This window comes from Sminthopsis crassicaudata, chromosome 1, assembly GCF_048593235.1.
Source record: "Sminthopsis crassicaudata isolate SCR6 chromosome 1, ASM4859323v1, whole genome shotgun sequence".
Classification (NCBI taxonomy): domain Eukaryota; kingdom Metazoa; phylum Chordata; class Mammalia; order Dasyuromorphia; family Dasyuridae; genus Sminthopsis; species Sminthopsis crassicaudata.
Genome location: NC_133617.1, coordinates 519,000,049 through 519,013,166, shown reverse-complemented (window position 1 = coordinate 519,013,166; position 13,118 = coordinate 519,000,049).

The window sequence follows — 13,118 nt, the reverse complement described above, 5'->3', positions numbered from 1 at the left end:
CAACTACACCCAGTGAAAGAACTCTGGAAGATGACTATGAACCACTACATGGAATTCCCAATCCCTCTAATTTTTGTCTGTCTGCATTTTTGATTTCCTTCACAGGCTAATTTTAGACTATTTCAAGGTTTGATTCTTTTTGTACAGCAAATAACTGTATGGACATGTACACATATATTGTATTTAACTTATACTTTAACATATTTAACATGTATTGGTCAACCTGCCCTCTGGAGGAGAGGAAGGAGGGGAAAAGTTGGAACAAAAGGTTTTGCAACCATCAATGTTGAAAAATTACCCATGAAGTGGATATCTTCAACATAAAGAAGCTCCAACTCACTTCCAGTTGATCAATGATGGACAGAAACACTACACCCAGAGAAGGAACACTGGGAAGTGAATGTAAATCATTAGCATTACTGTCTATCTACCCAGGTTACTTATACCTTCGGAATCTAATACTTAATGTGCAACAAGAAAATGGTATTTACACACATATATTGCATCTAGGTTATATTGTAATACATGTAAAATGTATGGGATTGCAGGTCATCAAGGGGAGGGAGTAGAGGGAGGGAGGGGATAATGTGGAAAAATGAATACAAGGGATAATGTTACTCATGCATATATACTGTCAAAAATTTATAAATAAAACAAAAAAAATTTAAAATTAGATCATAAAAAAGAAAAAAAAAGAAAAATTACCCATGCATATATCTTGTAAATAAAAAACTATAAAAGAAAAAGAAAAATTACCTATGCTTATGTTTTATAAATAAGAAGTTTTAATAAAAAATAAATAAAAGTGTTAATTGTTTTACATGTAAATAGCTATTTTTAATGAAATAGATAAAATAAATAAAATCAAATAAAATGTTTTTAACAAGATTCCAACTAACTTTGATTGGCACATTATATCATACTTTTTTTACTTTTTTTTTTTTTTTTTTTTTGCTAAAAATTGAGTCCTAAATATCCTGGATAATCTATATTGGAATTGTATCATCCATAATTATGATTAATTCTCTCTTATATTTACCCCAAATCTCAATGTTGTTGGGTGTTTAGTTAACTGGTACATGTATATACATATATATATATATATATATATATATATATATATATATATATATATATATATATATATATATATATATATATATATATATATATATATATATATATATATATATATATATATATATGTGTGTGTGTGTGTGTGTGTGTGTGTGTGTGTGTGTGTGTGTGTATGTGTGCTGTAAACAAAGAAAGGACAGACTAAATATAGATCAATAGAAGGAAATTGCCAGGATTAAGTTCAGAAAGCTTTCTTGTAACTGGGCTTTGAAGGAATCCAGTGACTTGAGAGTATATCTATATCTTTATCTATATCTCTCTATATTTAAATATGCATGTGTTAATGGAGTTTTTTGCCAGAAAACCACAAGAAATAAAACATCAAGACTTATTTTAAAAGATAGACTCCCAAAATATAGCTCTACAATTTCCCCCTAATCACTTACACCTTCTACATCTCCTTTCAAGAAGTGCTACTATAAAAAATGATTTTAAAAGTGATCATAATACTGCAAATTTTTGAACCTCTCTTTTGAATCATTATTTCTAAAATGTAAAATGTTTGATCTGCATATTAAAGATAAATGTAAATAAAAACTAGGAATTATAGCAGGAAATTAGATAACTTTGCAAAGTGGTTTAAAAGTTATTCCTAGTGACTCAATAATCTTTAAATCTCTTATTGATCTTCAAACGAAAAACTTTTTCCTCTCTACTTTCTTGATTTATAAGTTGTAATTGTTTTTTTCCTTTGAAATACAGGGGACATCTAACTCAATTCCAAAGAGATTTTTCCGTCATGATGCACCTGAATGATCAACTCAACTAAATCAGAAATTTAGGTACTTAGTCACAGACATTACGAGGCTGAGAATCATATTTATCTTCTGCAGACATGTGGAGGAATAAGCTGGTGTCATTATACCTGCTATGGATAAATAACTACTACAGTGAAATAAAAGTGATTTCCTATAACTGAATTGTGAATAGCATTATGAATATGTCTGTTCCCAAGCAACCTGCATATGAAGCTGGCAGTCAAATACCTTTTTTAGTACACTTCCACAGATCGCAATAGTGTTTATTTATTTATCTAGGCCATTAAAGCAAGTTGCAAAGATCATAAAATTTTGCAAAATGACTGAAATTCTGGACAAGTATGATTCAGTAAGAGCAGAAAATGTTTTATATAAATATATATCCATATATGTTTTTAATTAAATTTTCTTGTCTTAAGCAACATTCTTTCAAAATATTTCCATTTTCCTTAAAATAGTAATAGTATTAAGTAGTAGCAGCAACAACAGCAACAATAGCAAAAATCATAATAGTAGAGGTGGTAGTACCAGTTGTCATTTTTTATGATTGTGTTGTGTTGTAATATCTCCTCTGGCGTAAACGTCAATCAACCTTATTTGATTGACTTGCTTTAGTTTCTCTTTATCAAGAATGGTACTAGTAGTGAACGTTTCTATTCTCTCTATCTACTTAGAGATTCTAAATCAAACATTCATAGGCAAACATCTAATTCAAGTACAAAATCTGCCATATCATTCTTGGTTGCATTTAAATATATTATTGGCAAATTTTCTGGTAAAAGTCCCAGCTTCTCTGCTATGTTTTCATTAAGACTTCATATAAGCAAATTGACTAAATCTATTATGTTAGGTAAAAGCTATCTTCTGCTTATCATTCACATAGAGAGATATCATAGTAGTCATTGCTGAAGTTTAATACCTAAAACAAAAATGAAGTTTATGAGATAATCCATTACTTCTTATACTATTGGCAGGGTGTACAGAAACACTTTGGTTATTTTATTGAAAGTATAGTTATTTATGTCCATCTACATTTTTCTCTATTCTTTGGTACTGTATCAGACTGCTGGATAATAATCACATACATACCATTGAACAATAAGGCTTTATGATGGTTTCTAATGTCTTCTAGAAACCTGGATCTTATATAGTGTTCTTTGAGTATGTCCCACATTCCACTCTGGGAGTAAGAATATTCTTGTCTTCTTCTTCAGGTTTTGGTTCAACCAATCTGAACCAAATCAGCCAAATATCGTTGTTATTTAATGATTCTGGAGAATCACTAAATTCAAATTTTTCAAAACCCTCTTTTGAGGTTTGAAAAGTGTGTGTATTGCAAAACCATGAATGTATATTTCTTTCCATTTATAATTTTGGGTTTTTTTTTGTATAAGCTTTATGGATGATGAAAGTGTACATATTTTAGATTCCATGTAGTTCTTTTGACCTCCTTTATTTATTTATGATATAGATTGTCTTATGAATCATGTTGGAAGAGAAAAATCAGAACAAAAGAGAAAAACCTGGGGAGAAAAAAAAAACAGAAAAAAAGTGACCATGGCATGGGATGATTTATATTCAATCTCCATACATCTTTTTCTGGATACAGTTGGCATTTTCTATGCAAAGCCTATTGGGATTACTTTGGATCACTGAAACACAGAAAATCAAGTCTCTCATAGCTGGTCATCACACATTCTTATTGTTATAGTATATGAAATATTTCTGGTTCTTCTTATTTCCCTCATCATTAGTTCATCTTTCCAGACCTCTCTAAAATCAGCTTGTTCATCATTTTATATAAAACAAGGAAATATTTAATTGCTTTCATATACACAACTTGTTCAGCCATTTCCCAATTGATGGGCATCCATTCCTTTCCCAATGCTTTGTTACCATAAAAATAGGTGATACAAACATTTTTGCACATGTGGGTCCTTTCCCCACCTTTATGATCCCCTTTATGATTATTTTTATACAGAGACCTTTTGTAGCACTGCTGGATCAAAGGATATGCACAGTGTGATTAGCCCTTTGAGCATAATTCCAAATTATTCTCCATAATGGTTGGATCATTTCACAACTCTGCCAAAGATGCATTAGAGTCTCAGCTTTCCCACATCCCCTGCAGTAATCAACATTATCTTTTCCTTAGTAGTGTTTTGCTTTTATAACCCACTCCACCCATTACCTTTATCACCCTTTCCCCATTTCTCTTACCTTTTTTTCACTGTTTCTTTCTTCCTCTCTATCCAGTCTCTCCCTTTTCTTTCCTTTTTCTCCCCCACTTCTTAATAGGATTAGATAAATTTCTATACCCAACTGAATGAGTAGGTCCTTTGAGCCAAAATTGATGAGATCAAGCTTCAGACTATGCTTATCCTCCTCCCTTCTTTCCCTTTATTGTAATAAGTCTTTTGTCTTCTTTATGTGATTTAATATTCCCAATATATCTCTCCTTTTCTTTTTTTCTACTACAACCCAAATGTCTTTTTCTTTGATATCATCACATCAGAGTTCATCCACAATCACATCCTCAATCCATGTGATGTACCTCTCTATCTGCTCAGTAATAGAAATAGTTCTCAAGATTTACAAATACCATTTTCCCATCTAGGGAAGTAAATAGTTTAACCCTTAAATAATATAGGGAAATAAGAAGAACCAGAAATATTTCATATACTATAACAATAAGAATGTGTGATGACCAGCTATGAGAGACTTGATTTTCTGTGTTTCAGTGATCCAAAGTAATCCCAATAGGCTTTGCATAGAAAATGCCAACTGTATCCAGAAAAAGATGTATGGAGATTGAATTTAAATCATCCCATCTTCTCTTAAGTTCTGTGTTTGAAGATTAACTTTTTGTTTAGTTCTGATTTTTTTCAATAGAAGGAACTGAAAATATCTTAATTCATTGAAGATAAATAACCTCTCCTGAAAAATGGTGCTCTCCTGAGTAGGTAATTCTTAGTTATAAACCCAGGTCCTTTGCCTTCTGGAATATCGTATTCCAGGCCCTGTAATCTTTTACTTGTTAGAGGGCCAAATCCATGTTAAGCCTGGATATTGCACCTTGATATTTGAATTGCTTTTGTCTGGCAGTTTTCAGTATTTTTTATATTGGGATTGTACTCCTGGGACTTCACAATAATATTCCATATGGTTTTCCTTATGGGATCTCTTTTCCAAAGGTGACCAATGGATTCTTTCAAAAACTATTAACCCTCTGTTTCTTGAATAAGAAAGTGGTTTTCCTTGAAGAATGCCATTCAGGTTCTTATTTGATCATGATCTTCAGGTAGGTCAATAATTTTTAAATTACCTTTTCTAAATCTATTTTCCAGGTTTGTTATTTTTCCAATGAGCTATTTTAAATTTTCTTCTATTTTAAAAATTATTTTAGTTTGTTTAAATTATTCTTGATGTCTCATGTATTCATAAACTTTAATTTACCCTGTTCTAGTTTTTAATGTGTGATTTTTCTTCAGTTAATATTTGTATCTCTTTCCATTTAGTTAATTCTACATTTCATAGTGTTGTTTTCTTGAATAGTTTTTTGTTGCATTTGGCCAATTGTATTTTTTAAAGAATTGTCTTTCTTTTCCAATCTGTTGATTTTTTTTACATATCTCTAATTTCTTTTCTCTTTTTCTCTTTTATCTCTCTTATTTGCCTTTTGAAATCTTTTCTGAGCACTTCCAAGAAGTCTCTTAAGTCTTGCGATCAATTCATATCCCTCTTGGAGATTTCTTCTGTGGACATTTTGTCCTTCTCTGAGTTGGTATTTTACTTTGCCTAATCATGATAACACTTTCTATATTCAAGGTTCTTTTCTATTTCTATTTCTTATTCATTTTCTTTCCTTTTCTTTTTTGTATTTCCTCCTTTTTTTTTTTTTTTTTTTTTACTTTTATGGTGAAGCTCTGTTCCTGGGTTGAAGGAGATGCTGAATCAAGCTTTCTGTGCAGCTCTGAGCCTTGGCTTTGATCACAGGGTCTCTTTGTATTTGTAGGGGGTAGCTTTATCTACTCTTTCCAGGAAATAGCCTGGTTCCCCAGAATTTGTCTTCTTATCTAGGACTGGAGGCTGTCCCACTAGTCTGTTCCTCTATTGAATAAGGTCTGAATTCTTAGTTGCTCATTTGTTGTGATTAAGACCCTGTCACTGGCTTTCCCAGAGTTTATCTGAGCTGGGCTGAACACCCCTTTTACCCCTAGTGTGAACAAACTTTCTTGAAGTTTTTCCAATCTATCTTGAATTGGAAAGTGTTTTCATTATGTCAGACTCTGTTCAGAGTCCTGGTTTCATGGGATTTTGGAATTTGGAAAGTGGGAGAGCTCGAGCAGCTTCCTGGCTTCACTCTACCATCTTGGCTCTATCCCCAAAGTCTCATCTATATAGCTCATTATAGTATTCTGTTAGTGTTTTCAATAAGTCAGAGTTGTTTTCAGTATAAACTGATGCTCTATAAATGGTTGAAAGGTCTGGATATACCATAGGCAAGGTGTTCTATTGATACAAATTACTTCTTAAGAAAATGCCATCAGATCAAGAGCTGATATTTCTCAAATATGTAGAGTTCTTTTCACTCAGTATATAAATTTCTAGCTCTTTCACATAAGATAAAAGTTATTTTCTTCATGTGTTTAATGGAATGTTTAGAATGGGATGGTCATTTGAGATCGACAGTTTATGTCAGTAGTAATCCCCCCTTTCTCATTCTTAGCCATCATCTCTCAGTAGGATCCTCTGAGTTCCCATGGATTAGTCTCATCTGTACTCTACCCTTGTTTTAACACCTTTTCCTGATATTGATTCTCCAGACTTAAATACCTGATGAAACAACACTGAATTTTTCTCCCAGGCCCATTCAACTAGCATATGGTCATCTTCTCTGCAGCTATAACATAGACTTTTTTCTTTCTTGTCATCTTCTGATGCCAATTTGCATTATCAACTCGCTGTATTCTCCTATTATACCTTGTTTTCAAATAGATATTTTCCTCATCTGTCCTCAGTATATATGAACTCCTTTCATTAAACATTTAATTGTCAGATGGTTCCCTTGTTTTTCTTGATTTCTATGGCCCATACATGAGCAGATTTTCCTGAGCTTTTTAAGGAGTTGAATTTTGTATAAGATGTACACTGCTATGTGTCTTCTCCTAATCACTTGTCTTCATTTATTAACTCATCACAAATCCATATATATATGTGTATATATATATATATATATATATATATGCATATATATATATACACAATTTATTCATTTATATATATATATATATATATATATATATATATATATATATATTTTTTTTTTTTTTTTTACAAAAATTTTATGCATAGGTAATTTTCCAGCATTGACAATTGCAAAATCTTTTGTTTCAACTTTTCGCCTCCTTTCCCCCACCCCTTCCCCCAGATGGCAGGTCAACCAATACATGTTAAATATGTGAAAGTATAAGTTAAATACTCTCTCTCTCTCTCTCTCTCTCTCTCTCTCTCTCTCTCTCTCTCTCTCTTTCTCTCTCTCTTTCTCTCTCTCTCTCTCTCTCTCTCTCTCTCTCTCTCTTATATATATATATATATATATATATATATATATATATATATACTTTGAAATAAAGTACAATTAGCCTGTGAAGGAAATAAAAAAATGCAAGACAAAAATAGAGGCATTGGCAATTCTATGTAGTGGTTCATAGTCATCAACCAGAGTTCTTTCTCTGGGTGTACCTGGTTCAGTTCATTACTGCTCTATTCAAACTAATTTGGTTCATCTTACTGTTGAAGAGGGCCATGTCCATCAGAATTGATCATTATATAGAATTGTTGTTGAAGTTAGTAATGATCTCCTGGTCCTGCTCATTTCACTCAGCATCAGTTGATGTAAGTCTATCCAGGCCTTTCTCAAATCATCCTGTTGGTCATTTCTTACAGAACAATAACATTCCATATTATTCATATACCACAATTTATTCAGCTATTCTCCAATTGATGGACATCCACTCAGTTTCCAGTTTCTGGCCATTACAAAGAGGGCTGCCACAAACATTCTTGCACATACAGGTCCCTTTCCCTACTTTAAAATCTCTTTGGAATATAAACCCAGTAGTAATGCTGCTGGATCAAAGGGTATGCACATTTTGATAACTCTTGGAGCATATTTCCAAATTACTCTCCAGAATGGCTGGATGTATTCACAATTCCACCAATAATGTATTAGTGTCCCTATTTTCCCACATCACCTCCAATACTCTGCATCATTTCTCCCTTTCATTCTAGCCAATCTGACAGGTGTGTAGTGGTATCTCAGAGTTTTATTAATTTTATTATTTTATTTATATGAATATTTATTAAGGGCTTACTATGTAACAGATATTATGCTAATTACCAGGGGCACAAAATAAGTGAAAAAAGAGACAATCACCACCCTCAAGAAATCTAAACCCCCCAAAATAAGGAGAGGTAGCCACTTAGGGGCAATGTGGCACATAAAGAAAAAAGCACATGTTGCTTATGGTGAAGTATAATTTGCTGAAAATTTTAAAGAGATGAAACATCTTAGCCTTGCTTTAGCAAGGCTTTATAATCCACTTAAATTAGCATAATCTTATGGATCTTTAACCACTGGAATCATTCTAATTGTCCCCAGATTTGTATGACAATTCCCCTTTATGCTGAATGTTATTACCTAACTTGGGAAATAACATCTTAGCAGACAAATCAGAGTCATACAATTACTCAATTTTTTGCAGGCCTTCTGACTTATGATTTTAGGGCTTTTTTTCCTCGAAATTTTCATGTGTACCAAACAATGTTCTCTGAGATTTTGGATCAATTTGTCTTGGTCCTCATGGATATCTCCAGCCTTCTGTTAAATAAATCTAAAGCATATTCAACACAGACTTTTACCAGGTATTCCCCATGCAAAGTAAGGTTTTAGTTTTTGTGTTTTTTTCCACTGATAAAAGTCTTATCTTGAGGTTCTTCTATTTGTTTAGGAAGAGAGCTAGTCTCAGGAGTGCATAGAACTGAACTTTGGGCAGACCCAAAGTAGAGGGTAGATATGGCTGTATCTAATCTACTCCAAGTTTCCTCTTAGTTCAACAGCATATTAAGCTCCTGAACTGGTTTTGAGGTGACAAAATCCACAAATATTTGAAGTATAAAACATTTCCAGAAAAAGAAAGTTTGGATGTGGGGGTGGGCAGAGCCAAGATGGCAGAGAAGCCACATGCAAATTTCTAAACTGTCTTTTACCCTCACCACCAATTATTTAACTCAGCCTCAAAAATAACACTGGACTAGTAAAACCCATGAAGATTAGAAGCACAACAATTTACCAGCTGAAGAAAATCTGGAATTTCATCAGAAAAGTTCTGTCCTGAGGGGTGGGGGGAAAAGACTAGCACAGACAGTGATAGACTAAATGCTAGCATATTGTGCAAATCAGGCTGCAGAGGCCTCTGGGGTTCGAAAAACTACAGAGACAGATGACTCTGGCATAGGTTGATTGCTCTATTCTGCTTGCAAAACAACAGATCATGAGAGAAATCAAAGCCACTTTAAAAAAAAAGCCAGAAACTGCCTATAGCTACCCCAAACCAGAAGTGCCTCAGCACAGATCACAGCCCGGCTGCGCAGCCCCATTCTGTTGTCCTGGGCTTTTCCTTGGGGCAGTTAGGAATCTGCAAGTCAGGGGCACACAGGTTAGGGCAGCCTGTAATCTGCACAGTTGGGGACATGGTTTGAAGTAGTGGAACTTTCACAGCAACAAAACTGCTGCAGCAGCGACTGTGCTTCCCAGGGCAGAGACACTTCTGGTCTGTGCACTGGAGCTATACACTAGTCAGCTACTAATATCCATAGCCCCATGGGGGATTTTGGCCTGGGACTGCGACACTTTCACTGTTTCACTGTTCAGCATCTAGCCTCAGGGCAGTTGCTAGGCCACAGAGGGAGCTCTTCACTGGGAATTTCCACAGCTCAGCCATGCTAGCCAGCTCTGACTAACTTCCAATGGGGGGGTGAAACTCTCTCCCAGAGCACCCTCATACTTTTGCAGCCCATTCACAAGACAGCTCCCATTCATATACCTATCCCTGTTCTGCAGAGGAAGCTGGTAATCTCCTTACCCTGAAGCCAGACCCCATAGATTTTGAAAAATGAGTAAAAAATGAAGAGAATGATTGATAACTTCTATACAGAAAATTATGATGAAAAAAGAGCTTAGATTCTATTTTACAGGAAATCATCAAAGACAACTGCACAGAGGTACTAGTACCAGAAGGTAAAATAGGCATTGAAAGAATTTATAAAACACCTTCTGAAAAAGACCCGGCAAAAAAACCAAAACAAAATGAAACAAAAAAAAAAAAAAACCTCCACAGAATATTGTAACCAAACTTCAGAACTATCAGACTAAGGAAAAAATATTGCAAACAGCCAGGAAAAAACCAATTCAAATACCGAGGTGACACAATAAAGATCACTCAAGATCTGGATGCATCCAAATTAAAGGATCAAAAGGCCTGGAATCTGATATTCTGAAAACAAAAGAACTTGAAATGCAGCCAAGAATAAACTCACCCAGATAACTTGAGTATTTTCTTTTATCGAAGAAGATGGACATTTAATGAAACAGATGAATTCCTTTTCTTTCTAAGGAAAACAAACAAACCAAAAAAAAAAAAAAAAATAAAAAAAAAAAAACAAAAACAGATCTAAACAAAAAATTTCCAACCACAGGACTCAAGAGAAGCAGAAAAAGGAAAATGGAACTATTGAAAACTGTATTTCTGTTGTGGATATACAGAAAGACCACATGTATAATTTGATTTTACTGATATAACATTAAAAATGGGAAGTGAAAATGGAAAGGGGATAGTGTCAAAAATTTGGAAAAGGGGAGATGAAAAGAGGGAAACTACATCCTAGGAAGAGGCAAAGATAATTTACCACATCTGAGGGAATTTAGAGAGGGGGAAGAATATTGTGTGACTCTTACTCTCATCAGAGTAGGCTAAAAGAGTAAATATTTGACATGTTTGTTTTTCAGTGAATTCTCTCTCACCTCATTAAAATGGGGAAGAGGAAAAGGGAAAAGGAAATGAGTAACAAGGGAAGGGTACAAGAAGGGGGAAGAGATTAAAAAGGAGGTGTAGGGGAAAATAAAAAAGGAGTGCTACATAACACAAGTGGGGCCCATAAGTTTAATACTGGGGAAGGAGTTCAGGGGGGGGCAAAGAAAAAAAAAAGCATAATCTGGGGATAATATGACAGCAGGAAATACAGAATTAGTCATTTTAACTGTAAATGTGAAAGGGATGAACTCTCCCATAAACGAAGGTGGATAGCAGACTGGATCAAAAGTCAGAACCCTACAATATGTTGTTTACAGGAAACACATTTAAAGCAGGGAAATATATACAGAGTAAAGGTAAAAGGCTGGAGCAGAATATATTACGCTTCAAGAGAAGTAAAAAAATCAGGGGTAGCCATCCTTATCTCAGATCAAACAAAAGCAAAAATTGATCTAATTAAAAGAGATAAGGAAGGAAATCATATCATGCTAAAGGGTAGCCTAAACAGCATATAAATACTAAACATATATGCACCAAGTGGTATAACATCTAACTCCCTAAAAGAGAAGTTAAGAGAGTTGAAAGAAGAAAAAGAGAGCAAAGCTATAATAGTGGGAGATCTTAACCTTGCACTCTCAGAATTAGATAAATCAAACCACAACACAAATAAGAAAGAAATTAAAGAGGCAAATAGAATATTGGAATAATTAGGTATGATAGATCTTTGGAGAAAACTGAATGGTGATAGAAAGTAGTATACTTTCTTCTCAGCAGTTCATGGAATCTATACAAAAATGGTGGATTTACATGTGAATTCTACCAAACATTTAAAGAACAATTAGCCCCAATGTTATATAAACTATTTGAAAAAATAGGGGATGAAGGAGTCCTACCAAACTCCTTTTATGACACAGACATGGTACTGATATCTAAAGCAGGTAGGTTGAAAATGGAGAAAGAAAACTATAGACCAATCTCTTTAATGAATATTGATGCTAAAATCTTAAATAAGATTTTAGCAAAAAGACTACAGAAAATCATGCCCAGGATATTACACCATGATCAAGTAGGATTTATACCAGTAATGCAGGGATGGTTTAATATTGGGAAAACTATTAGTATAATTGACCATATTAATAATCAAATTAAGAAAAACCATATGATCATCTGAATAGATGCAGAAAAAGCATTTGATAAAATCCAGCATCCATTCCTACCAAAAACACTTGAGAGTATAGGAATAAATGGATTATTACTTAAAATAGTCAGGAGCATATAATTAAAATCATCAGTAAGCATTATATGTAATGGGGATAAACTGGAACCTTTCCCAGTAATATTAGTAGTGAAACAAAGTTGCTCACTATCACCATTACTTTATCAGCATTACTTAGAAATGCTAGCCTTGGCCATAAGAGTTGAGAAAGAGATTAAAGGAATTAGAGGTAGGGAATGAGGAAATCAAACTATCACTCTTTGCAGATGATGTGATGGTATACTTAGAGAACCCCTGAGATTCTAATAAAAAGTTATTAGAAATAATTCCCATAAATCCTCAACATTTTTATACATCATTAACAAAATCCAACAGCAAGAGATACAAAGAGAAATTCCATTCCAAACAAATGTCGATAGCATAAAATATTTGGCAATCCATCTACCAAAGAAAAATCAGGAATTTTATGAGCAAAATTACAAAACACTTGCCACAAAATAAAGTCAGATTTAAATTATTGGAAAGACATTGAGTGCTCTTGGATAGGCCTAGTAAATATAATAAAGATAATAATGCTCTCTAAACTAATCTATTATAGTGCTATACCAATCTGACTCCCAAGAAACTATTTTAATGACCTAGACAAAATAAGAACAAAATTCATATGGAAGAACAAAAGGTCGAGAATTTCAAGGGAATTAATGAAAAAAAAAATTAAATGAAGGTAGCCTAGCTGTACCTGATCTAAAACTATATTACAAAGCAGCAGTCACCATAACTATTTGGTGTTGGCTAAGAAATAGACTAGTTGATCAGTGGAATAAGTTAGGTTCATAGGACAAGATAGTGAATAAAATTAGCAATCTATTGTTTGACAAACCCAAAGATCCCAACTTTTGGGATAAGAATTCA